This window comes from Felis catus, chromosome F2 (assembly GCF_018350175.1).
Source record: "Felis catus isolate Fca126 chromosome F2, F.catus_Fca126_mat1.0, whole genome shotgun sequence".
Lineage (NCBI taxonomy): Eukaryota > Metazoa > Chordata > Mammalia > Carnivora > Felidae > Felis > Felis catus.
The window spans coordinates 49340906-49366901 of NC_058385.1; the positions used below are offsets into that span (position 1 = coordinate 49340906).

Sequence of the window (25996 nt, forward strand, 5' to 3'; positions counted from 1 at the left end):
TTATGTTTCTCTAAATTCATTGTATTGGTCAGAGTTTTTAACAGAAGCTTCTGAGTTAGTATAAAGATATAATCTTTGTAATAATGAGTCTCAATAGCATCAAACATGGATTTTCTGAAGTACATGTTTATACTTGATTTGAGTATTTAATATATTTTTATTTTTCTTAACAATATGTTTTAGAGATTGGTAAAATGTCTATGTTGTATGCTCATGTTGATTATTAGATATAATTGTAATTAAAAAATTCTCAGATATATAGAATTTGACCACAGGTAAGATTTGAATAATCTGCTAATGTCTGCAGAAGTCTGATTTGGGTTTGGATTTGGATCTGCTCTGGAGATGTTGACTTCCTGCAAAGCACAGATAAAAACTTTCCTTTCTGATTCCTTTGATGAGTCAGACTAAAACTTGAGGTCTTTTCAAGTTTTCCAAATTTAAATTAGCATGAAACCTAAAGAGAAATCCTTTGGCTGATCTCTTCTTTTTTGTGGTTGGAGAATTTTTATTCTTTTTAGTTTTCAGTTACTTGGTTGGGATAACGTAGGTGTTGGCAGATATTGACGTGGGTTCAGAATGAATTCTCTAAAAAAATTTTTTTAATGTTTATTTTTGACAGCGAGAGAGACACACAGAGACTGAGTGGGGGAGGGGCAGAGAGAGAGGGAGACACAGAATCTGAAACAGGCTCCAGGCTCTGAGCTGTCAGCACAGAGCCCGACGCGGGGCTCGAACTCACTGACCGCGAGATCATGACCTGAGCCGAAGTCGGCCGCTCAACCGACTGAGCCACCCAGGCGCCCCCAGAATGAATTCTTTGAGCAGAAAAGACACTGTGACTCTGTCACTATCCTTTTTTAATTTTTTTTTAAATACCTATAGGAATTCTACTAAACTTTTGAGGCAGTTTTGAGGACTTAGAGTCAATCACTGTAGACATGTCCCAGACTGGGCACCATATTCGATCCAGGGCAAGCTCCCTAGAGAACCTACCAGTTTTCTACAAGCTAAGTTTATCAGCTGACCCTCAAGGAGTACAATTCAGGCAATTCAATACCTTTAGAATCTCTAGTGCTACTTTTGTGTTCAGAGTTAACACAAGATACATGATGGTTTGATGATTGTAGTTTTCATAGTGAATTCTGACACCTATCCCAGAAACGAGACATTTGGTGATAACTTAGCTATGAAATGACAAGATTTCATAATATAACAGATAGACTAACAGTATGTGAATTTTATGTGCATTAGAACATTTCAAATAAAATTCAACAGGGCTTTTTTATGGTACTCTTTATGCAGCCCTATTTAATAGAACTTCCACTGATGATGAAAATGTTTTATATCTTTAGCATCCAATGCAGTAGACTCTAGTCACATGTAGCTATTGGACATGCAAAATGTGGCTAGTGCAACCGAGGCATTTAAATTTAACTTTTATTTAATTTTAATTAAATTTAAACAGCTATTTATGGCTAGTGGCTAAACAAACTCCAAGCTTGGGGGTGCCTGGGTGGCTTAGTCAGTTAAGTGTCTGACTCTTGATTTCAGCTCAGGTCATGGTCTCATGGTTGTGGGATCGAGCCCTGCTTAAGATTCTTTCTCCCTCTGACCCTCCCCTGCTCATGCTCGCATTCTTTCTCTCTCTCTAAAAAGGAAAGAAAGAGAAAGAAAGAAAGAAAGAAATAAAGAAAGAAAGACCACACTTGGATAGTAAACATTAGGTGACTATTCAGCCTCTAAATCAATGCCCTGTACTATAAGAGCAGTATGATGTATATACTAGCAGTAGAGAGAAAAACTGTACAGAATGCAGGAAGGCTACACTTGCCAATGCCAATCTCTTATATAGCCAAGGAAAATAATTGACAAGGGACATCATCCTAAAGGACAGAACCAGGGAATATGAATGACAATAGTCAAGGGCGAATAGCTGAATCAGGGGCTGCCCAATAGGATAGCCAAAGAAATTAAGGTGTGTTTATGTAGGGATTGCTGTGTGCTGTGGACAGTTGACCACTGTATATTTCTTGTTCTTCCCATTTTTGAATGAGAATTTATGTTGTCATCACTCTGTTTTTTCTCCATCATTGTGTATTGAGTGTGTTGGGAACAGACAAGTTGTCTTTCAGTGTGTAGGTCAGTGGTTCACAATAATGCACACTAGACCATGATGGAGAGATTTTCTCTACCTCACGGATCCCACACTCAGAGCTAGATTTTGTAACTAGATGAGACTTTGGGATTTTCTCCCTTGGGGAAGGAGTGAATGTGTTATGTGTTTTATACATACATACATACGTATGTATGTATATACATACACACACACAGACACATGCACACACACACACACACACATATAAAGACTTTTGATTAATTGAAAGAGCACACTGTTCTAGAACCTGTTCAATGGCTATCTTAACAGACATTTTCAACTTCTTTCTCTCTTCCAATCCCCAATGGAAGGACTTGAAAAATATAAAATTTTTTAGTCCTTGCAACTGGGAATGACTGTGGCAGTTCTAGCAAATGAAATGTAAGAAAATTTATGAGGGCTTCTAGAAAGTCATGATAAAAAAAATAAATAAAGTGTAGTTGGCACTACCTTTTAATGCAAAAGTGTTATCTTGAGCTTTACCAGCCCTTGGTGAAGGTGAGCCAAGAGTATCGGAATCATTAGGCATGCCATCGTTGAGCTGCTGGTTTAATCGTATCAGACACCTTTCTTCAATGTGAGAAAAATATCCGCCCTCAATGAGTTCCTGTCCCTAGTAGTCAGATTTTCTGTTGCTTATAGACAAAAACATTCCTAGTGGAAACATTAGTGGAGATGTAATGTGCAGCAGGGAAACCCTACAAACATCCCGAGTTTTCTTCAGAAATATCAGACTAGAATAAAGAAATACATGTTGATCATTGCCCAGATACTCATCTATCTGCCTTTGCCTCTGTAAGTGTTTGAAGAGTTAGGATCACTTAACACCTCAGGTTGCAAACAGTAAATTAATATGAATGTGTTGGTCTGAGAGATTGAATATTTGCTTAAGTATGAATTTATCCTATTTCACATAGACTCAAAGAAAAAGGATTGATTGTATATATTTTTAATATACTTTGGATGTTTCTTTGAGTTTGTGCGAAACAAATAAGGAAACTGAATTTCTATGGTAAATTATTTGCCCATAGGCTAGAGCATATCTCTGTTTATCTTGCAATGAATACTGACCTATTCATGTCTAGTGAAAGCATAATGAAATTATAGCTTTGGGAACAAAGTGATGCTCATTTCACTGTCTAGAGATAATATTATCTGTTTGTATAAAGACCACTGTAATGAGGATCTTAAATTATTCCTCTATCTCTTTTTATAATAGTGATCGAGTCTCTTAGGATACTAGTATCTCTTGAGACCCTGGAAAATGAAATTTTCACTCATTAGTGATGGACTGTTGACCTTTACTGTAAAAAGTAATGTTACTAATGGTTATTGTTATTGGAATGAAGGATGCGGACAGATGATACGTGACTTGTATTTCTCCCATTTCAGGAACAGGAAGATTATCTGTTGGGTTGCAGCTGTAGCTATGATATTCAGGGCAAAGTGCTTTGTTTTCATTGAAATGTGATGCTTTTTCTGACGGAAGCACATTATTCAGGCTTCCATACCCTATACGTTTATCTAACTGCTCATTGTAATTCTCATTTGGAGTTGCAATTCAGCAAAAAGGTATTTTTCAAGTTACTGTATATTTGCATGTTCCATTTCATCTGGGCAATAGCTGTGCCAAGTTGCATTCCAGCAAATACTGTCTTAACAGTGATAAATTAATTTGTTTGCGTTTGCATTTCTACTCAAAAATACAAAAGCATGTATACAATATTAATAAAATTGTTCTAGAAATGGGATATAAGAGCTCTCCTAGGGCCAACTTTTATAATAAAATCACAACTTTCAATACTACTCATACCATCCCACCTCTTATTACAAGCCTGACAGAGACCAGAATTTGTACTTTGAATTTCAGCAAGAGTACTATACAAACATTCAGAGTTTTTTGTTAGTGATATAGAAGTATTTTGAACTATATTGTTTAGCAACATACCATTCAAAAAAATGTGGAAAAATGCATTTAGAAGACAGGAAGAGGGCGGGGAGATTGGGGAAGTAGGTGATAGAGGATTAAGAGGTTCAGACTTCCACTTACGAAGTAAATAAGTCACAGAGATGAAAAGTACAGCATAGGGAATATAATCAGTAATATCGTAATAACATTGGGTGGTGATAGATGGTAACTATGCTGGTTGTGGTGGGCACTGAGTAATTTATAGAATTGTTAAATCAATGTGTTGTACACCCGAAACTAATATAACACTGTATGCTAATTGTACTTCAGGAAAAAACAAACAAACAAACAAAACAGGAAGTTTTGAGTAAATCAAAAGACAGAGAGGGATTGCTGAATATTTGCCCGGATATTTTATATATATTCTAAATTTAGAGAAAAATTTATAATTTTAAAAATCATGCATCTGAGCAGTTGCATCGTTTTTGTAAATGGGCAAGTGAACTTTGAAAATCTGATTTAGGTCTCTTATGAAAAGGGATTAAAACTCACACCGTGGAAATTCTGTGACATGACACACGTGTGAAATAAAATATACTAGAGGGAAGTGATAAAGACTATATATGACAAGTGAAAATACTAATAACTAAATGTTGAAGTTTTTAGAGGTTGATGTTAGTAATAAGAACTGATTTAAAGTGACTCTTAGCTTGGCTACGATAGAGATCAGAGGAAGTTGGAGAGACCACGATGTATATTTACAGTTGCAGCGTAGCTAACTTCTTGAGAGCAGGGACAGATCATACGTTGTGATTATGTATTTTGCTACTTCTTCACCTTTTAGGCAACTTTTAAATTTTTTTTTTTTCAACGTTTATTTATTTTTGGGACAGAGAGAGACAGAGCATGAACGGGGAGGGGCAGAGAGAGAGAGAGGGAGACACAGAATCGGAAACAGGCTCCAGGCTCTGAGCCATCAGCCCAGAGCCTGACGCGGGGCTCGAACTCACGGACCGCGAGATCGTGACCTGGCTGAAGTCAGACGCTTAACCGACTGCGCCACCCAGGCGCCCCAAGGCAACTTTTACTTTGATCAAATTATTCCAGTCAGGTATTCTATTCCATTGAATCTACGATTGAAACGAGACCTGTTTGTTTATCCTCTATGAGATTCCCATAAGCATGAAATGCCATAGATGAATGTTTATGAGCTCCTGAAATAGGAGACAGTGTCATTGGCTTCATGCAGTGAAGGATTTGAGAGTTGAGAGTTAAAACTGAGAAATTTAGTGGTTGAATAAAGAGGATAAAAAAGAATAGTATATGATGACAACTAGATTTTTGCACTGAATGAAGATATTTGTGCGGAAGCCAACGTATGGAAGATAGAGGACATATTTGGGGCAGGAAAGGAAGGCACTGATTGTAGTTATGGAGATACAGAGTTTGAAGAGCTTTTAGGAAACCAAGAAAGAGGTGCTTATTAATAATAACAACCACTAACTCTATTAAACAATCATTCTGTATAAAGAGCACTGTAATAAACTTTTCAACGTGTATTATTTCATTCCTCATGACAACTTCTATTTAACAGTGAGTGGTGGGAGGCCTCATAGGGGCTGAGGTGGGATGCAACATGAAATGATTAAGAACAAAAACTCTATTTTCAGAATGCCCTGGTTTAAAGCCAGGCTCTATCACTTTACTACTTATTATTATTTGGGCCAGTTACTTCACTACTATAAGCCTCACTTTCCTCATCTCTAAAATGGAGGTAACATTCTTTTTTTTTTTATGGTTGTTGTAATATTCTTTTTTATGGCTGAGTAATGGTAAATTGAATATATATACCACATCTTTATCCATTCATCAGTTGATGGACACTTGGGTTGTTTCCACAATTTTGCTATTGTAGATGGTGCTGCTATAAACATCGGGTGCATGATCCCTTTGAATTAGTATTTTTGTATTCTTTGGGTGAATACCGAGTAGTGTGATTGCTGGATCATAGGGTAGTTCTGTTTTTAACTTTTTAAGGAATCTCCCTACTGGTCCCCACAGCGGCTGCACCAGTTTGCATTCCCACCAACAGTGCAAGAGGGTTCCTCTTTCTCCACATCCTTGCCAACACCTGTCGTTTCTTGTGTTGTTGATTTTAGCCATTCTGACAGGTGTGAGATGATATCTCATTGTAGTTTTGATTTGCATTTCCTGGATGGCAAATGATGTTGAGCATCTTTTCATGTATCTGTCAGCCATCTGTGTGCCTTCTTTGGAAAAATGTCTTCTGTTCATTTTTTAATTGGATTATTTGTTTTTTAGGTGTTGAGTTTGATAAGTTCCTTATAGATTTTGGATACTAACCCTTTACTGGATATGTCATTTGCAAATATCTTCTTCCATTCTGTAGGTTGCCTTTCAGTTTTTTTAATTGGTTGTTTCGCTGTGTAGAAGTTTTTTATTTTGATGAAGTCCCAACAGGTTATTTTTGCTTTTGTTTCCCTTTCTTCAGGAAACAAATTTAGAAAGATGTTGCTATGGCTGATGTCAAAGGGGATAGTGCCTGTGTTCTCTAGGATTTTTATGGTTTCAGGTCTCACATTTAGGTCTTTCATCCATTTTTGAATTTATTTTTGTGTATGGGGCAAGAAAGTGGTCCAGTTTCATTCTTTTGCATACTGCTGTCCAGTTTTCCCATCACCATTTGTTGAAGAGACTGTTTTTTGTCCATTGCATATTCTTTCTGGTGCTGTTAAAGATTAATTGACCATATTAGTTGTGGCTTCATTTATGGTTTTTTCTATTCTGTTTCCTTGATCTATGTGTCTGTTTTTGTGCTAGCACCATATTGTTTTGATCACTACAGCTTTGTAATATAACTTGAAGTCTGGAATTGTGATGCCTCCAGCTTTGCTTTTTTTTTTTTTTTTTTTTTTTTTTCTTCTTTTCAAGGTTGTTTGGCTTTTCGGGGCAATGACATGCATGGAGCTAGAGAGTATTATGCCAAGTGACATAAGTAGTCAGAGAAAGACAGATACTATATGATTTCACTCATATGTGGAATCTAAGAAACCAAACAAGCAAAAGGAAAAAAGAGAGAGGCAAACCAAGAAACAGACACTTAACTGTAGAGAACAAACTGATGGTTGGCAGAGGGGAGGTGGGTGGGGAAATGGGTTAAAGAGATGATGGGGATTAAGGAGTGCACTTGTGATGAGCACTGGGTGATGTATGTAAGTGTTGAATCACTATAGTGTGCACTGAAACTAATATAACACTGTATGCTAACTGGAATTTAGGTGTAAACTTAAGTAAAGAAAAAAAGAAAAAAATGGAGATCATAAATAAGTGTACAAGAACAGTGCCTAACCTATAGGGTTGTTTTATTTGGTTATGGATTCCTTCCCCAGGACTCTGAGTATCCTCTTTCCTAAGTGCCAAAAACGAAAGCAAAAGCCACCATCCTGCTTTAAAAATAAACAAAATCACTTATCATATTTTAACATAAAAGATAAAAGAGAACAATATATGGTATTGGTTTGGTGATTATCCTGCGATAGTCATTGGGTCCAGTGATGATCTAACTGTCCTAGATGTATTCTTCCTCCGTTGAGTCTGCTTCGTCTCTCCAAGGCCTTGGTTTAATTTATCTCACTAGGACAAAACCAGGAGAAGACTTTTTATGGGCCACTTCTTTCTCGTACGGAGCTGCTTGTGAGTCCTCACCTCTGGGAGAATATGCTCATTTCTTATATTCATGATCCCTCCATTTTCTTCTTCTTTGCAGCAGTCTCTGCTCTCAATGCCCCTCCCACGCAAAAGGCCCTTTCAGTTTCCTTAACTCTTCCTCTGGTCCCATCTTGTCCTCTGATTCCTATGTCTCTCCATAGTATAGTTCTTTGTCACTGCTGTGCTGCAGTATATGCAAATGTTTAACTTGTTTTAAAGAACATTATTCTGTATTTGGATCAGTAACATAGGAACATGGTACAGAATTCAAAAGATACAAAAGCATATATAGCAAAACTAAGTTTCTTTCCCATCCCTGGCCCTCAGTCTCCCAGTTCCCCAAATCTCTTCCCTACAGGCAGCCAGTTAGCATTTTCTTTTATATATTCTGAGATCTATTATATAGACATACAGTTTTTACATAAATATTCTGCACCTTAATTTTATCTCTTACTTCTATATCTTGGAGATGTTTCCATATTGATACATATAGAATTATCACATTTAACGAATTCATTATCACTTTGTATGGATATGCTACAGTCTATTTAATCAGATTATATGTAAGCTTTTACTATTATAAACCTATTTTTTTTAACATATGTCACATTTGTAATGTGCATTGCATTGCATATGTGCAAATATTACCGTAGGATAAATTCCTTGAGATGGAATTGCAGAACATTTCAAATTTTGATCAGTATGCCACATTGCCTGCTCTGAATGTTGCATTAATTTATATTTCTACTGACAGTAGGCGAGGGTGCTGGTTCATACATCCTTGATAATACAAGGTATCCATCTTTTATATCTTTACCAAGCTCATTGTTAGTTTATTTTGCATTTTTCTTACTGTGAGTGATATTGACATCTTTTTATATTTAGAAGCCATTTATGTTTCCTTTTCATTCTACTGTCTGTTCATGCTTTCATCTAAGACGAAAGCTCTGTATTACGTTTAGGTTCTGAAATCATCAAAAGTACTTTTATTAATGTGTATTCATATTGAAGCAAGATGCTTTGTTAGACACTAGAAGTTTCAGTATGTTTTAAAGTATAGAGCTAGGGAGCAAAAAGGCTAGAAAAGGAAAAAACAAACTTGAAAGGTCCTCTCCTTTTTACGAAATTTTATGATAATTTTGTTGGATTTTCCACATGACCATTCAGAAACAGCTTACGTACAGCAAGTTCACTGTGAAGTGATGCATGTCTTAAATGATAAACAAGGGCAATTTACATGCTATCACTGTTGGCCATGCTATGTTTTCAGACTTAACGCATTTATTTTCAAATTGTTGTTTCAAATGTTTCTAAAACTTAGAGCTCATGCAGATATAGTGACGAGATTTATATTTTTAAAGATAAAGACAGGTTCTGCAGTACATCTGAAAGAGCTGTTTACTTCTTTGATACTGTGTCAGAAAACATAGGGAGGATGAAACCCATGATGGAAGTAGGGGATAGGAAATCCCATTTGAATCGACACATTTGGTTTATTTTATGTTTGAGAGGGCGGGCGCAGGCCGGGGAGGGTCAGAGAGAGAGGGAGACAGAGATTCTGAAGCAGGCTCTGTGCTGTAAGCACAAAGCCCAATGTGGGGCTCGGACTCACAAACGGTGAAATCATGACCTGAGCCGAAGTTGGACGCTCAACTGAGCCACCCAGGTGCCCCAACACATCTGGTTTTAAGCTAATGAGTTCAAATGATAAATCTTTGTAACTTATGCGGTGTTACTAAAAGTCCAAATGACCACTTTCTAGATTCCCTTTAATCAAAATTCTGTTCTTTTAGTAAAGGGAGACTTTAGTTCTGATTTCATATTTTTCATCATGTAAGGGCTTACATTTTTCTTATTCTGTACTATTCTTTGCTCATTTGTATTAGTTCTTTTTTTTTTTATATGAGTACTCTATATGCTAAAGAATGTGATTCCTTATAGTGTATGCTTATAAATACCCCAGGTGTTTTTCTTTTTGTTTACTTATATGTAAAAATGTTTAATTGCCTTGTTGTCAAATCTGTCAGTCTTTTTAGCATTGGATTTTATATCATGCGTAGTAAAACCTTTGCTCCAAGATTCCAAAAACAAATTCTCTCATACTCTGTCATGGCCTTTTTTTTTTTTTTTTTTCTTTTTTGGGCAAGAGAAGGGGGGGTATCCATTTTTTTTTTTTTTAATATTTAGCACTAGCTTATTCAGAAGTTATTTTGGTGTTGGTTATATGGTTTGGATCCAACTTTATTTCATATTGTTATCCATTTGTCACAGTGCTATTTTTTGAATAATCCATTTTTTACACAGGAATTTGCACAGCCACATTTTCCATACATGCAATTCCCATATGCATTATGGTTCATTTCTGGTGTCTGCACATTGATTTTTTATTCTTGAGCCAGTACCAAGTACTACATAGTTTAGTGGCTGTGCCTTTTAAATATAGTTACTAGTACATTGTACCAGTGGTCAGAGGCATGTTGGGGGGTGTCTGTAGGGGTGGGGAAATAACAGGTTGTCTGTAGAGAACAGTAAAAACAAAACAAAACAAAACACACAACTAACTAAAAGTTGGCCTAATTATTATTATCTCCATAGGCAGGCAATTCTGAACCATTTGCTAATAAAATACTCCTTCCCTCTGGGGCAGATTACATCAAATCCCTACCACCACCCCCCCCCCCCCCAGTTTCCTTCCATTGCTCTTCTTTCCTTTTCACAAATTTCCTGGTCATTTTCCTTTTTTCACAAAAAATCTGAAGTGTAACTTTCAATAAAATACACAGGACTTAAGTCTAGTTTTACGGTTTTGAAAAACATGTGTTTCCCACGGAACAACTGTCACCCTCATCTCTACTGTCCCCATCATCCTAGGAAGTTCACTTGTGACCTTTCTGTGTTCCTTCTTCACCTCCCTTTTCCAAAAGGCAATCACCTGTCTGACTTCTCTTAGTTTTGCCTGTTCTTGAACTTCATACAAGTAGAATCACATGGTGTTCCGGTCTTCCTTCTCTGAACTCAAAGCCTGTGAAATTAATCCATATTGTTGCCATGATGTCAGTAGTTTGTTCCTTTTATTCCTACTACTTTGTTGTGTGAATGTACCACGCTTTGTTTATCCATCGTCCTGTTGCAGGACGTCTGGAAAGTTTCCATTTTTTTTGGGGGGGGGCTACAAAAAATAAAGATGCTGTAAATATTGTTCCAGGTCTTTTGTGGGCGTATGTTTTTATCTGTCTTTGATAAATACTGAAGAGCAGAGTTGCTGGGACAAAAAGTGAGGCATACTACGGACGGTTTTCCAGAGTTCATCACGTGCAATTTTACACCTCCATCAGCAATATATGAAAATTCTGGTTACTCCACAACCTGACCAGCATTTGGTGTGAGTGTGAAGTCGTTTGGTTTTTATTTTTATTTCCCTAACGTCTAATGATGTTAAGCGTCGTTAGTGTTTATTGGCCGTCATGTTACTTCTCTTGTGAAATGTCTGCTTGAGTCTTTTGCCCGCTTTAAAATTGCATCTTTATCTTTTTATTATTGATTTGTAGGCATTCTGTCTATATTCGAGATATAAGAATCAGGTATACGTATGTATTTTCTCACTCTTTGGCTCACCTTTTCATTTCTTACTGGTGTGTTTTGGGGAACAAAAAAAATTTAATTTTGGTGAACTCCAATTTATGAGCTTTTTCTTTCATGGCTAGTGCTTTGCGTATTCTAGGGTATCCTTGCCTGCCCCGAGGTTGCAAGGCATTCTCTTGGTTATACTTGCTTGCTTAGTTTTCCTTCTCTATGATAGAATCAATTTGTTTAGTCCTAAGTAAATCGTATAGATATTTTTTACTTAGTCATTTAATTATGGATCAGTTTGCAAGAATTGTCATCTTTATGATATGAAGTCATCATATTCAAAATTAGAATATGGTTTTTGATTTATTAATTTTCCTTTATATCTCTTAGTAGTATTTATATTAATTTTGCATGCTTCTCAGTAAGTTTATTTTAAAATTATAAATGAATATTTTATTTTTCACTTATTTTTACATAGGAATATATGGTTTTGCCACCTTTCTGAATTATATTACTTCTCAGTTTTCCATTGTTTCTCTTGAGTTTCAACGGGATGAAGCCATATGACCTGAAAATAATAGTATAATCTATTCTCTCCTTTTTGATTTCTCTTGTTTAATTGCATTAGTCAGAACCCTCAGAACAACGTGAAATAAAAATTTATTCACTTACATAATTAGTCTACATAACTTGTCCGTTTGTTGTATTTTAAAATTTACTCTATAATTGTATGATTACTTTCAACTTCTTCCTGCCCCCACCACTCCTGTGCAAACACGTTTTCCATTTCTGTTGCAGATTTAACTCAGTTTTGTTCAGAGGTTTCTTGACATATCAACTTCATACTTCATGGTCTTTATATATGATATAAATATAAAATATAAATATATATATATATATATATATATATATATATATATATATAAAATTTTGGATTTGATTTGCTAGTATTTTGTTGAGGATTTCTCCATCTATGTTCATGAAGGATATGAAGGATAATGGTCTATACTTTTTTGTTCTTTGTTCTTTTCTGGTTTCGATTTTAAGGTTATACTGACCTCATAAAATGAATTTTATTCCTTTTCCATTTTTTCTGAAAGTTTGTTTTATTTCTTCTTTAAAGATATGATGGGATTCACCTTTGAGGCCAGGAGACTCTGGAGTCCTCTGTGGGAATTTCTAAAATTATGTGCTCAATTTTTAAAAGATGTATAGAACCATTCAGATGATTTCTTATTGTGTATTTTATTTCGGTAAGTTTTGTTTTTGAGGGAGTTTGTTTTATCTGAGTTTTTGAATTTGTTGCCATAAAGCTGTTCATCATATCCACTTAATGTTGGTATGATCTGTAGAGGTGACCCCTCTTTCATGCTGGATATTGAGAATTTGTGTTTTCTCTGTGTCTATACAATCAGTCTTGGTGTAGGGGTGAATCCGTTTAGCATGAACTGGTGGAGGGGCAGAGAGAGAGGGAGACACAGAATCGGAAGCAGGCTCCAGGCTCTGAGCCATCAGCCCAGAGCCTGACGCGGGGCTCGAACTCACAGACCGCGAGATCATGACCCGGGCTGAAGTCAGACACTCAACCGACTGAGCCACCCAGGCGCCCCCAAAGTTCTTACGTTTAAAATGAATTTCTTATGAATAACATCTAGTTGGGTCTTGCTTTTTGTATCCTGTCTGGCAATCGCTGCTTTTACTGAGTCTATTAACATTTGATGTAATTATTGATATGTTTAAGTCTACTATCTCTGGTATTTTTTTTTTTTTCCTATTTGTCCTCTCCAGTCTTTGTTCTTGTTTCATCTTTCTTGACTCCTTTGGGGAGAATTAAGTGATTTTTTTTTTCATAGTTTGTTTCATTTCCTTTATTCACTTTTTAGTTGTGTCTGTTTCTGGTGTTTTTTTATAGAAAGCTCAAAAGATTATGGTATACATCTTTAACCTATCACAATCTACTTTGAAAATATTCATGTACTTCATGAATAACGTAAGTTTACTTACCTCCTGCTTTTTGTGCTCTACATACTTTATATATGCTAAAACACTCACATTACATTGTTACAAAAAATAGCTATAAGTAGACAACGGTTTTTAAAAGTAGATTTGTATATGTCCGTGTATGTATACATAAATAAGTTTAAACAACACTCTTTTACTAACACTTATTCTTTTGCTGTTCTTTATTCCTTCTTGTAGAAGCATACCTTTTTCCTTCAGCCCAAATCTTGTAACACTTCCTGTAGCACCAGTGTGCTGGGGATGAACAATGTCAGCTTTTGTGTGTCTGAAAATGGCCTCATTTCTTCCATATTTTTGAAGCATATGTTTGCGGGATTTAGAATTTGGGCTAAATGGGTTTGTGGGTTCCTGGATCATGCTGTAAATTACATACCTGTGTGAAGTGCAGGACAGTGTTTTGAATTCTCAGGGGAAACTTCTTTGCTAGTCTAGAGCAGAAGTACTTCCTGTGCTTCCCCTGTCGGTAGATGAAACTTTTCTGGTTTACCCTTCTATTGACGGCATAGATTCTCAGTACCCTGTATCGTGCATCATTGTGGATTTAACACCTCAGCCTGTGTAGACCCTAGGCTCGCTCTATCTATCTATCTATCTATCTATCTATCTATCTATCTATCATCTATCTATCTTTGTGCTGTTCCTGTATAGGCGTTAAAATCTTAAACTACACAGTGCCAATCTTTGAACATTACCACTCTGGTTTGTAACTCCTTTTTCCTTTTTGACCCCTCAGCTTTTTCTTCCTTGTGTCCTCAGCTTTGCATTTAAACTAATTTGTTATTTTTTATACTTTATTATCTAGGTAGAATAATTTTCAGGCTATTTTGATGTGGCATCATACGGGTTTTAATAGGAATTTTGACTTGAGTTCCTTGAGATAACATGTGATGATTAGAATATTTTAGAATTTAGTATCTATTGTAGTCAGGACAGAATTCTACAAAACAGTGAATAATATGGTTTTTTTTTTTACATCAAAGACTTGTTACTCGTAAAGTCACATTGTGAAAAAGAGAGCAGTCCAAGCAAATAGCTTGTTCCATTTTGTCACTAGGATGAGTAGACTTGACCAGTTTACTAGCTTGAAATTATGCTTGTTGTGAGTGTAGTCTTTTATAAGAAATGACTTACCCAAGTTTTTTAACAACACGAGGAAGCATAAAACTATTCTGGCATTGAAGAGAATGTAGCTTTGATTTTTTTTTTTTTTTTTTTTGAAGACCTTACCAGGAACTCTTTTTCACCAATTGTGAGCAGTTATACATTGGCTAGAATGGACCTATTTCTCTTTGGAGTTATTTAAGATTTGGCTCAATTTTGGTTCCTAACTGATTTTAATCTGAGAATTGGCTTTGATATGGAATCAACATTTTGGTATTTTGGGGGGAAGATTTAGGAGGATTCTTGAAGCATAACTTAATGGCCTCAAATCCAGTTTTTTACTAAAAATGACTCCTCTTTTATGAAGGTTTTTTCCTTTTTTTTTTCTTTCCTTCATTGCATACTAGGGGCAGTATTTAGCTAGAACAGAATCCTATAGACCTTTCTGAGCAGGAGTGTACAATGAATTATTAGGCTCGTATTCCTCAGATCAACCCTGCATTTCACCTAAAGGTCAACTGAATGTAAACCAAATTCTAAGGACTAGAGGTAGAGCCTGGGAAATCCCAGTGGCTTTAAATCATCTGCATGCTTACTAATGTCAGTGCATCTGGGCTGCTGTAACAAAATACCACAGACTAGGTGGCTTAAGGACAAAAGAAATTTATTTCCTACGCTTTGGAGTCTGGGAAGTCCAAGATCAAGGCGCTGGTAGATTGGGTATCTGGTAAGGATTCACTTTCTGTTTCATAGATGGTATCTTTTTGCTGTGTCCTCACATGGTGGAAGGGGTGAGGGATCCCTTCTATAAGGGCATTAATCCTATTCACAGGGGCTCCATCCTTATGACTTAATCACCTCCTAGGGGCTTCACCTCCTAATATCATCACCTTGGGAGTTAGGATTCAACCTGTGAATACTGGGGAAACAGATATTTAGTACATAGCAACTAATGTTTTCTAAATATATGTTCTAGTCCTGACCTGTACTCTAGAGTTATATATCCATCCTTCTAATTGACATCTCTCCTTGTATATATAATAGGTATCTCAAAATTAACATTCATCACCCCAAAGAACATCTTTGAGTACTCTGTTCCTTGAGCCAGAAACCTAGACATAATCCTTTGTTCTTCCCCTTTCCTTCTAAGCAATTTTAATTTATCACTAAATCCTGGTGGCTTCTATCTCTAAAACATATCTTTCCGTTTCTATTGCTATCATTTTACTCTAAGCCATGATTATCTCTCATTGGAACTCCTGCAATAACTTCCTAATTGGTCTCTCTGCTTCCTTTCTCCAACCCAGTCTCCATCCATCTGCTAGGGTGATGTTTTTCAGGATGAGATCAGATTATGTCGTTTCTCTGCTTAAATCTCTTAAGAGCTTTCTCACACCATTTCTTACTGGGGCATACAGGGAAGACGATATATACATGCTGGCTTCTGACTATCTCTTTAACATCATCCCACACCATTCTCCCCCTCATTGCTTTTTTTCCCCAGGCGTTTCTGTCCCTGAAGCTACTGAGCCCTTTCCTACCTATGGACATTTACATATGTTGCTTCCTCTACCTGGAATGCATTTCATCAGCTTGTCATGTGCACAGCTCATTCTCATCTTTGGTATCAGTTCGCGTGTCATCACTTCAGGGAAGCCTTCTCTGACTACCCTCCGTAGGGTGTTACTCCCTTTCAACACCACTTACTCTCTATCATATTGCCCTTAATTTTCTCCAAAGCACATATGTATAGTTTTCATATATATATATTCATATATATATATTCATAATATATATTCATATATATACATACATACATTCATAATATATACATAAATTCATAATATATATATGAAATATATATATAACATATATATATATATATATTTTTTTCTTATTATCTATCTCCCCCACTGGACTGTGAGTCCCACAGAAAGGAGCTTGTCTGTCTTCTTTATCACTGTATCCCTAGTAAGTAGCATAGCACTTGGTGTATTGTAGTAGGTTTCGAAACTATTTGTGAATATATGAATAATGAAGTGATTGAATGAAATAGATATTTCCTGACATCACTAATTTCCCCCTGTCCTCAGCCAAAAAATTGGTGAAAAATTTAAAAAGTCGTAACATGAGATAATTATTTTATTATTTTTAAGAAATAAAAGCATCATAAAACCAAAATTGAAATGGAATCAATCACTTTGATTTAAATTTCAATATTATTTAAAATTACATTGTGTCAGGCATATCACTTGAGCTTAGCCATGCGATATTAATTTATTAATATCTTTCTCTATTAATACAAGTTTTCCAGTATTTGGTCCTGACATTTGGTATTAAGAGAGCTTAGAAAATAAAAGTGAACAATTCAATTAGTTCAGCTGATTATGACAATCATCTCTTGATCAGTACTTCCCACTCAGTGTGCATTCTGAGTGATTTTTTTTCTTTTAATCTGTGTCTCAGGGACCAGTTTTCTCTGGGAACAAAATATAATACCTTCCTTTTTAAATATTTATTTGTTTGCCTATTTATTATTAAATTTTAGCTCCAGTATAAGAAAGGTATAGTGTTATATTAGTTTCGGGTGTACAATACAGTGATTCAACACTTATATACATTCCTCAGCGTTCATCATGAGAAGTGTACTCTTAATCCCCTTCACCCATTTCACCCATTCCCCCATCCACTTCCCATCAGCTTGTGCTCTGTCTTTAAGATTCCTGTTCTATTTGTCTCTTTTTTCCTTTGTTTTGCTCCTTAGATTGTATATATGCATGCAATCATCTGGTATTTGTCTTTCTCTGACTTATTTCACTTAACGTCGAACCCTCTAAATCCATCTATATTGTTGCAAATAGCAAGATTTCATTATTTTTTATGGCTGGGTAATATTCCAATGTGTGCATATACTACTGGATAACTTCTGTATCCATTCATCTATCCACGGACACTTGGGTTGCTTCCACATTTTGGCTATCGTAAAATAATGCTGCTATAAACATAGGGGTGCATATCTTTTTGAATCAGTGTTTTTGTATTTTCTATTCTTCAAATGGTTCCAGTAATGGAACTATTGGATCATATGGTAATTCTGTTTTTAATTTTTTGAGGAATCGCCATAGCTGTGTTTTTCACAACAGCTGCACCAGTTCATGTTCCCATCAACAGTACCTGAGGATTACTTCTCCACCTCCTTGCCAACATCTATTGTTTCTGGTGTTGTTGATTTTAGCATTCTGACAGGTGTGAGGTGATATCTTATTGTGGTTTTGTTTTGCATTTCCCTGATGATGAGTGATGTTGAGCATATTTTCATGTGTCTGTTGGCCATCTGTGTGTCTTTGGAGAAATATATGTTCATGTCTTCTGCCCTTTTTTAAATTGGATTGTGCGTGTGTGTGTGTGTGTGTGTGTGTGTGTCTGTGTGTCTGTGTGTTGAGTTGTGTAAGTGCTTTATATATTTTGGATACTAACCCTTTTTTGGATATGTCATTTGTGAATATGTTCTCCAATTCAGTAGGTTGTCTTTTAGTTTTGTTGATTGTTTCCTAATATAGTACCTTCCTTAAATCTAATAGAGTACTTACTGGCTCAAAGTCTATTTCTTTATAACCCAGACTGGGTCTTTAAGTGCCATAATAATGTATCTTGTGGTTTGTTCCACTTTTGAGGGTCATTTTTATTCTTTTGGATGGTGGAACTAGATTAAAATGGGCATGGTGAGAATGCTTTGGTCTGGAGCCCTCCTAGTAGATACAGGTAAATATAACCTGTAATGGGAATTCAGATTCAGTGCTTCATTATAACAAACTCTGGATCTACACTATCTGAGAGCCCACCAGAGTATAATCAGCCTGGGTGCTGACCAAATTGGATCCCTAAGAATAGCTCTGCATTAGCTCTAGCCATCCACAGAGTAACTAACACAGGCTTTCAGCGAATGGGTAGTGGTTTTTCAGGGACTTGTGTCGGCTAGGCAGGATATGCATTGGTAGTTAGCCTAACTTTTTGTCCAGAATTTCTTCTTAGGTATTTATCATAAGAGAATTCGCTGAGTTGTTTGTGTGCCTTTTAAAAATACCAGGACATCATACTTTTTGGAATTGAGGGTACACTTATTTAGTTGTAGATGACACCAAATGAGGCTAGTGCTAACCTAATAGCATAGTATTAGAATTTATTGTGATGGTGAAAAAGCAGGGAAATGGCCAATTAAAGGTAAGATCACGTTCACTAGAAATACACTGAAAATAACCCATACTAGAGCCAGACAGAGTCTTTGAAAATTCAAGAACCATTGACTTGGTTAAATATATTTAGTCTGGGGAGAAGACAGGGTAAAGAAGAAGCTAATTATTCCTATTGAAATTTAGTTATCAGGGCATATAATCATTGGGATTTTTGTCTGTTCTGTTCCTCTTAACATTTTGTTTTTTCAATTCTGGTAAAATACACAAACGTAAAATTTACCTTTGTAACAATTCTTAAGTTTAGTGGTATTAGATGCATTCACATTACTATGCAACCATCACCATTATCTGTCTTTGGAATTCTTTCTATCTTATAAAATTGAAGCTCTGTACCCATTTACCATTAACTACTCTGTTCCTCTCCCTTCCCCAGCTCCTGGCAACCACCTTTCTACTTTCCATCTCTATGATTTTGACTATTCTTTAAAAAAATTTTTTTTAATGTTTATTTATTTTTGAGACAGAGAGAGACAGAGCATGAACGGGGAAGGGTCAGAGAGAGAGGGAGACACAGAATCTGAAGCAGGCTCCAAGCTCTGAGCTGTCAGCGCAGAGCCCAACGCGGGGCTCGAACTCACAGACCGTGAGACCATGACCTGAGCCGAAGTCAGAAGCTCAACCGACTGAGCCACCCAGGCGCCCCTGATTTTGACTATTCTTAAGTAACCCACATAAGTGGAATTATACAGCATTTGTCTTTCCATGTCCGGCTTATTTCATTCAGCATCATGTCCTCCAGGTTCATCCACGTTGTAGCAAATGTCAGTATTTCCTTACTTTCTAAGGCCTAATGATATTCCTTGGTATTTATGCACCACATTTTGCTTATCTGTTCTTTGATGGATGCCTGTGTTGCTTCCATGTTTTAGCTCTTATGAGTGCCGCTGCTAGGGACGTGAATGTACAAGGACCTCCTCAAGGCCCTGCTTTCAGTTCTTTGGGTATATACCTAGAAGAGGAGTTGCTGGATCATATGATGATTCTATTTTTAATATTCTGGGGAACTGATGCTCTGTTTTCCACAGGGACTGTACTGTTTTACGTTCCTCTCGACAGTGCACATGTGTTCCGGTTTCTTTACATCCTCACCAGTACTTGCTATTTTCAGATTTTTTTTTTTTTTTTGATCGTGGCCACCCTAATGGGTGTGAGGTGGTGTCTCATAGTAGTTTTGATTTGCATTTCCCTAGTGATCAGTGTGGTTGTGATACTGTGATTTGTAATACATTTAGCCTTTGCTTCTCACTTGCTTCTGTGTATTCTCCAATTCCCTTTGCGATTTTTTTTCTCTGATCCATTCGTTGTTTAAGGGAGTATTGTTTAATTTCCACAAACTTGTGAATTTTCCAGCTTGTCTTCATTATTGAGTTTTAACTTCATCTCGTGGTGGTCGGAGTACTTACTTTGCGTAACGTCTACCTTTTGAAAACTTACGGAGACTTAATTTGTGCCCTAAAATGTGGTCTGTCCTCGAAAATATTCCATGTGTGGTCGAGAAGACTATGTCTGCTGTTGTTGCTGGGTGGTGCACTGCGTAGATGTCTGTTCGCTCTACGGGGCTTGCTGTGTTGTTCAAGCCCTTGATGTCCATACCCGTCCTCTGTCTCTTTGTTCCATGTGTTGTCGAGAGTGTGGTATCTTGAAGTCTCTAAGCATTAGTGTAGGGCTGCCTACGTCTCTTTTTACCTTCTGTCAAGTTTTGCTTCATGTGTTTTGCCGGTCTGTTATGAGATATGTTATCATCTGTAACTGTCATCTCTTCTTGCTACATGGAAGCTTTGATTAATACATAGCGTCCTTCTTTGTCCCTTGTAACTTTTTTGATTTAAAGTCTATTTTGTGTGATACTTGTGTTGCCATCCTGGCTCTCTTTTGGCTACTATTTGCATGGAATATCTTTTTCCATCCTCTCTCTCTCCATCTATTTGTGACGTTGGATCCAAAACGAGTCTCTTATAGACAGCATATAGTTGGATCGTGTAATTTTATCTATTCTTCAAATATCTGTCTTTGATTGGAGAGTGTAATCCGTTTACATTAAAAGCGATTGTTGATTAAGAAGGACTTCTGTCGCTTTGGTATTTATTTTCTATATGCCTTGTACCTTCTTTATCCTTCATTTCCTACATTACTGTCTTTTGTACTTAATTGATATTTTGGGAGTGAAATATTTATTTTTTCATATCCTTTCCTGTAAATTTTATAACTACTTTCTTTGTGGTTACCATGGGGATTACATTCAATGTTCTAAAGTTATAAAACTGTAGTTTTGAATTTTTATCAGCTTATGTTCAATAACATACCAAACCTCTGCTCATTATAGCCCATCCTTACCCCTTTCAGTCGTTGATGTCACAAATTATCTGTTTATATATTGTGTGCCCAAATATATGAACTAATAATTCTTTTAAATGCAGTAGTCTCTTAAATTCTGTAGAAAACATTTGGAATTATAAACTGAAGTTACGATAATGCTAGCTTTTAGACTAATAATTAACAAAACACTAAAATACTAGTGTTTTAAATCATGTAGAAAATAAAAAGTGGAGTTATAAATTATTGTTGCAATACTGGCTTTTATACTTGCTCATGTAATTACCTTTATTAACATCTTTATTTCATCATTTGACTTTGAGTTACTGTCTAGTGTTCATTTTACCCTGCAGGATTCCCTCTGGCATGTCTTGCAGCGGGTAACAAATTCCCCCTTCTTTTGAATGCAGTTTTGCTGGACATAGGATTCTTGTTTGATAGTTTCCTTTAGCACGTTGAATATATCTGTCCCCTGCCTTCTGGTTTCCAGAGGTTCTGATGAGAAATCTACTAGTAATCCTATGGAGGATCCTTTGTATGTAATAAGCCACTTATCTGCTGCTCCTCTCAAGGTTCTTTCTTTATCTATGGTTTTAGAAAGGTTGATTATACCACAAGAGACTCTTATTGCTAGGGAACAAGCTGAGGGTTGCTGGAGGTAGGTGAGTGGGAGATGGGCTAGATGGGTGATGAATATTAAGAAGGGTACTTGAGATGAGCACTGAATGTTGTATGTAATGGTGAATAACTGAATTCTACAACTTTTTTTTTTAAGTTTATTTATTTTTGAGAGAGACAGAGACAGTGTGACTGGGGGAGAGGCAGAGAGAGAGAGGGAGATAGAGAATCCCAAGCAGGCTCCACACTGTCAGCACAGAACCTAAAGTGAGGCTTGAACTCACGAACCATGAGATCATGACCTAAGTCAAAACCAAGAGTCAGATGCTTAACCGACTGAGCCAACCAGGTGCCTGCACTGAATTCTGCTTCTGAAACCAATATTGCTCTGTATGTTAACTAAAATATAAATAATAAATTTTAAAAAAGGAAAAAAAAAGTTGGGTTATAATGTGCCTTGGTGTGGGTCTCTTTGAGTTTATCTTACTTGAAGTTTGCTGATTTTCTTGGATGTTTATATTCATGTCTTTCATCATATTCGGGATGTTTTTAGCCATTATTTCTTCAAAATATTCTCCTTGTTCATTTCTCTCTCCTTCTTCTGGGACATCCAGAATACATGTGTTGGTCCTCTTGATGGTGTCCCAAAGGTCCCTTATGTTTTGTTTACTTTTCTTCGTTCTTTTTGCTTTCTGTTCTTCAGGCTCGGTATTTCCAGCATCTTAGAATCACATTTGCTGATTTGTTCCTCTGCCTACCCAAATCTTCCTTTGACTCCTGCTAATGAATTTTTCATATCAGCTATCTGGACTTTTTCAGCTCCAGAATTTCTTCTTGGTTCCTATGTGGATCTTTTTTTTTTTTTTCTTTACTGATATTTCCATTTTGTTCACACATCATTTTCTTGACTTTCTTCACATTCACCTTTAGTTCCTTGAACATCTTTAAGATTGTTGTTTTAAAGCTTTTGTCTACTAGATCTGCCAACAGGTCTTTTTAGGGACTGTTTCTGGTTTTTTTTTCCTTTGAATGGACCATATTTCCTGTTTCTCTTTTTGTCTCGGGATTGTGTTATTGTTGTTTGAAATTGGACATTTGAATTTAATAATGTGGTATCTCTGGAAATCAGAGTTTCCCTTTTCCTTGGGGTTTGTTACTTTTTGTTACTGTTTTTATTTTTTAGTTGTTACTGCCTATCTCGGTGCCAAAGTTCAGCCTGAGGTATAAACTTAAAATCTTCTCAGGTCTTTTCTGAGCTTACACCTTTCTCTGGGTACAGTATACTGTATAGTTACTGTCTAATTTTTCCTGAATATGCAGTTGCTTTGGATGTTATAGTCCTAATACCTGGCTCCTAAGAGGGGAGAAAGAGAAAAATGAAGGGAGAAGAAGGAGAAAAAGGGCACCGGCTCTTTAAATCCCTTGGAAGTAACCTCAGCCAGAGTGGAAGGTGTTTGCAGCAATATGGGTAGGCATGACAATAATGGCTGCCCTGCTTTTTCTCTGTTCCTTTCTGACCAGACACAGTGAGCTGTGATCAGAGCACAGGTGTGCAATATTTGGAGAATAGGATCCTTTTTTTTAAGTTTTTATTTTAATTCCAGTTAGTTAACATACAGTGTGACATTAGTTTCAGGTGTATGACATCGTGATTCAACAATTCCATACATCACCCAGTGCTTATCACAAGTGCATTCCTTAATCTCCATACTTATTTAACCCATGTCCCCACCCTCCTCCCCTCTGGTAACCATCTGTTTGTTGGCTGTAGTTAAGAGTCTGTTTCTTGGTTTGTCTCTCTTTTTCCCCCTTTGCTCACTTGTTTTGTTTCTTAAATTCTACATATGAGTGAAATTGTATGGTATTTGTCTTTCTCTGATGGAGTTATTTCACTTTAGCATTATACTCTCTAGTTCCATCCTTGTCAGCGTAAATGGCAAGATTTCATTCTTTTTCATGGCTGAATAATATTCCATTATATATCCATTCATCTATCGATGGACACATGGGCTGCTTTCATAATTTGGCTATTGTAAATAATGGTGCCATAAACATAGGGGTGACTGTATCTCCTTGAATTAGTGTTTTTGTATTTTTTGGGTAAATACCCAGTAATGTGACTGCTGGATTGTGGGGTAATTCTATTTTTAACTTTTTGAGGCACCTCCGTACTATTTCCCAGAGTGGCTGCACCAGTTTGCCTTCCCACCAACATGCTTGCGTGTTCCTTTTTCTCGGCATTCTCACCAACACCTGTTGTTTCTTGTGTTGTTGATTTTAGCCATTCTGACAGGTGTGAGGTGATATTGCATGGTAGTTTTGATTCGCATTTCCCTTTTTGCCCACCCTGGCCTCTGCAAGCTGTGTGAAGCTGACGTAGGAACACATGTGTGACGCTGGCCAAAGGGGAAGAGGTGGAGGGTTAGTAGCTGCCACTGTGCTAAAGGCTGAAATTGAAAGTAACTGCAGTTTGCCACCCAACCTTTCTCCGGGAAATTGTAATTAAAAAAAAAATTTTTTTAACATTTTTATTCATTTTTCAGAGAGAGAGAGAGAGAGAGAGAGAGACAGCATGTGAATGGGGGAAAGGCAGAGAGAGAGGAAGACACATAATCTAAAGCAGGCTCCAGGCTCTGAGCTGTCAGCACTGAGCCTGATGTGGGGCTCGAACCTGTGAACTGCAAGATCATGACCTGAGCTGAAATCCAATGCTTAACTGACTGAGCCACCCAGGCGCCCCTGGAAATTGTAATCTTCTTAATCAACTTTCAAGTTTCAAAGTAGTTGTGTTAGATTCTGCCAGTGCAGTTGTTGTCTAGATGGGGAGGCAGATTCATGGTGCTTCCTGGTCTACCTTAAAATTTTTGGAACTACCTTTTTTATATTAAGGATTTGATGCTTCTGTACCTTTTCACTCATTGTTTCCTCTATCTAGAGTCAGTGTCTCTATTTTGTCCATTTATACAGATTCTTCCAAATCCAGCCTAGATATTTCTTACTTCATGAACCCTAACAGTTTTTATCAGTATATCTTCGTACCTTCCGTATGTATGTTTTTATTACTGTCCTTATCAGATTTTACTGTAATTTTATTTGTTTAGTTATATGTTTTGCCTGTTGGTTTCCTGAGGACAGAGATTGTATTTTATTAATTTCTTTATCATAAGTATTTAGTACAATTACTAAGAGATAGGAGATACTTATGTGGTTGACATTCAAATTATTTGCAATCAGCAGACCCTGGATGCCAACCAGTCAGAATATCTAACTGGCTAAGAATAAGCAAAGGTTATTACTCTATCCTTGCGTATACTGGCTGGATATTAGTCCTGGGTGCTTAGTCAATGCCTGCAGGCTATGAATGATTAGTGGGCAAGAACATTTTTCCTTTTTTATCTTTTTTAATGTAGTGATTGTGTACAATTATGGCTTTCTTACATGAATTAAAGATATCCTAAATACGATTCCAACTAAGACCAACACAACCTGAATATGGGTATTCATACTTTTGAATTCTTTTCACCAGTTGATTCCTGTAGAGTTGCTTTGTGCCATGATTTTATCAGTTATGTTGTTTTCAGTATAACCGGGAATGATTAGAAACAGCTATCGATTACTCAGTCTGTAAGTAGTATCTTTTATCTACCACAGTTTATGCCACAATCTGCTGAACACGGCCTCCTGCGATTTGATGAACTCTACAAAGTACAGCATTATCTATAAAGTTTTAATCAAATTGCACTGATGGACTCATCAGCTAACATCTTTTTTGCTACTCACTTGTGAAACGGAATAAGCTTTTTTCTCCTGTAAGATTTCCTAGCTTTCACAGTGAGCAACATTAATTTGTAAAAGCTTTCCACAGCCACTCTTAATTACTGCTTGTAAGTTGCCAATACCCTCAGTTTATTTTCATATAACGTTAATAGCTTTTCTTAGGGTTTGAATGCTTTGCAAATAGATGATGCTGCAAGAGAGATGGGTTCACACTGTGATTGGATGATAATGTCCTAAGAGCAGTCTCTTGGGGTCTCTCTTATAGCAGCGCAGGCTTTCACTGGTTGGGTATATAACTGGGAGTTATGTATCCGAAAGTATTTTCTTGTATATTCTCATACCTCCCTCCTTAACTTTTAACAAATTGCAAGGTATTAAATAGCATTAGCTTATTATTGGATAGCATGTTATGAACAAGCTTTGAAAGGTATGGTCTTAGAAATTAAGATATTTTTATTAAGAACAATACCAGTTAAAAATGATAATCTCAATTGTTTCTTACCCTCCGGTTATATTTTTTCAGTATTATTGCAATTAGAATTAGGT

General features: G+C 36.5%; 1 protein-coding gene across 38 annotated transcripts in view; it reads left to right on the forward strand.

The window, feature by feature from the left end:
• The window catches only part of RIMS2 (regulating synaptic membrane exocytosis 2), a 612755-nt gene that overhangs the window by 139203 nt on the left and 447556 nt on the right, over window positions 1-25996 (forward strand). The gene's annotated exons all lie outside the window — the stretch shown is intronic.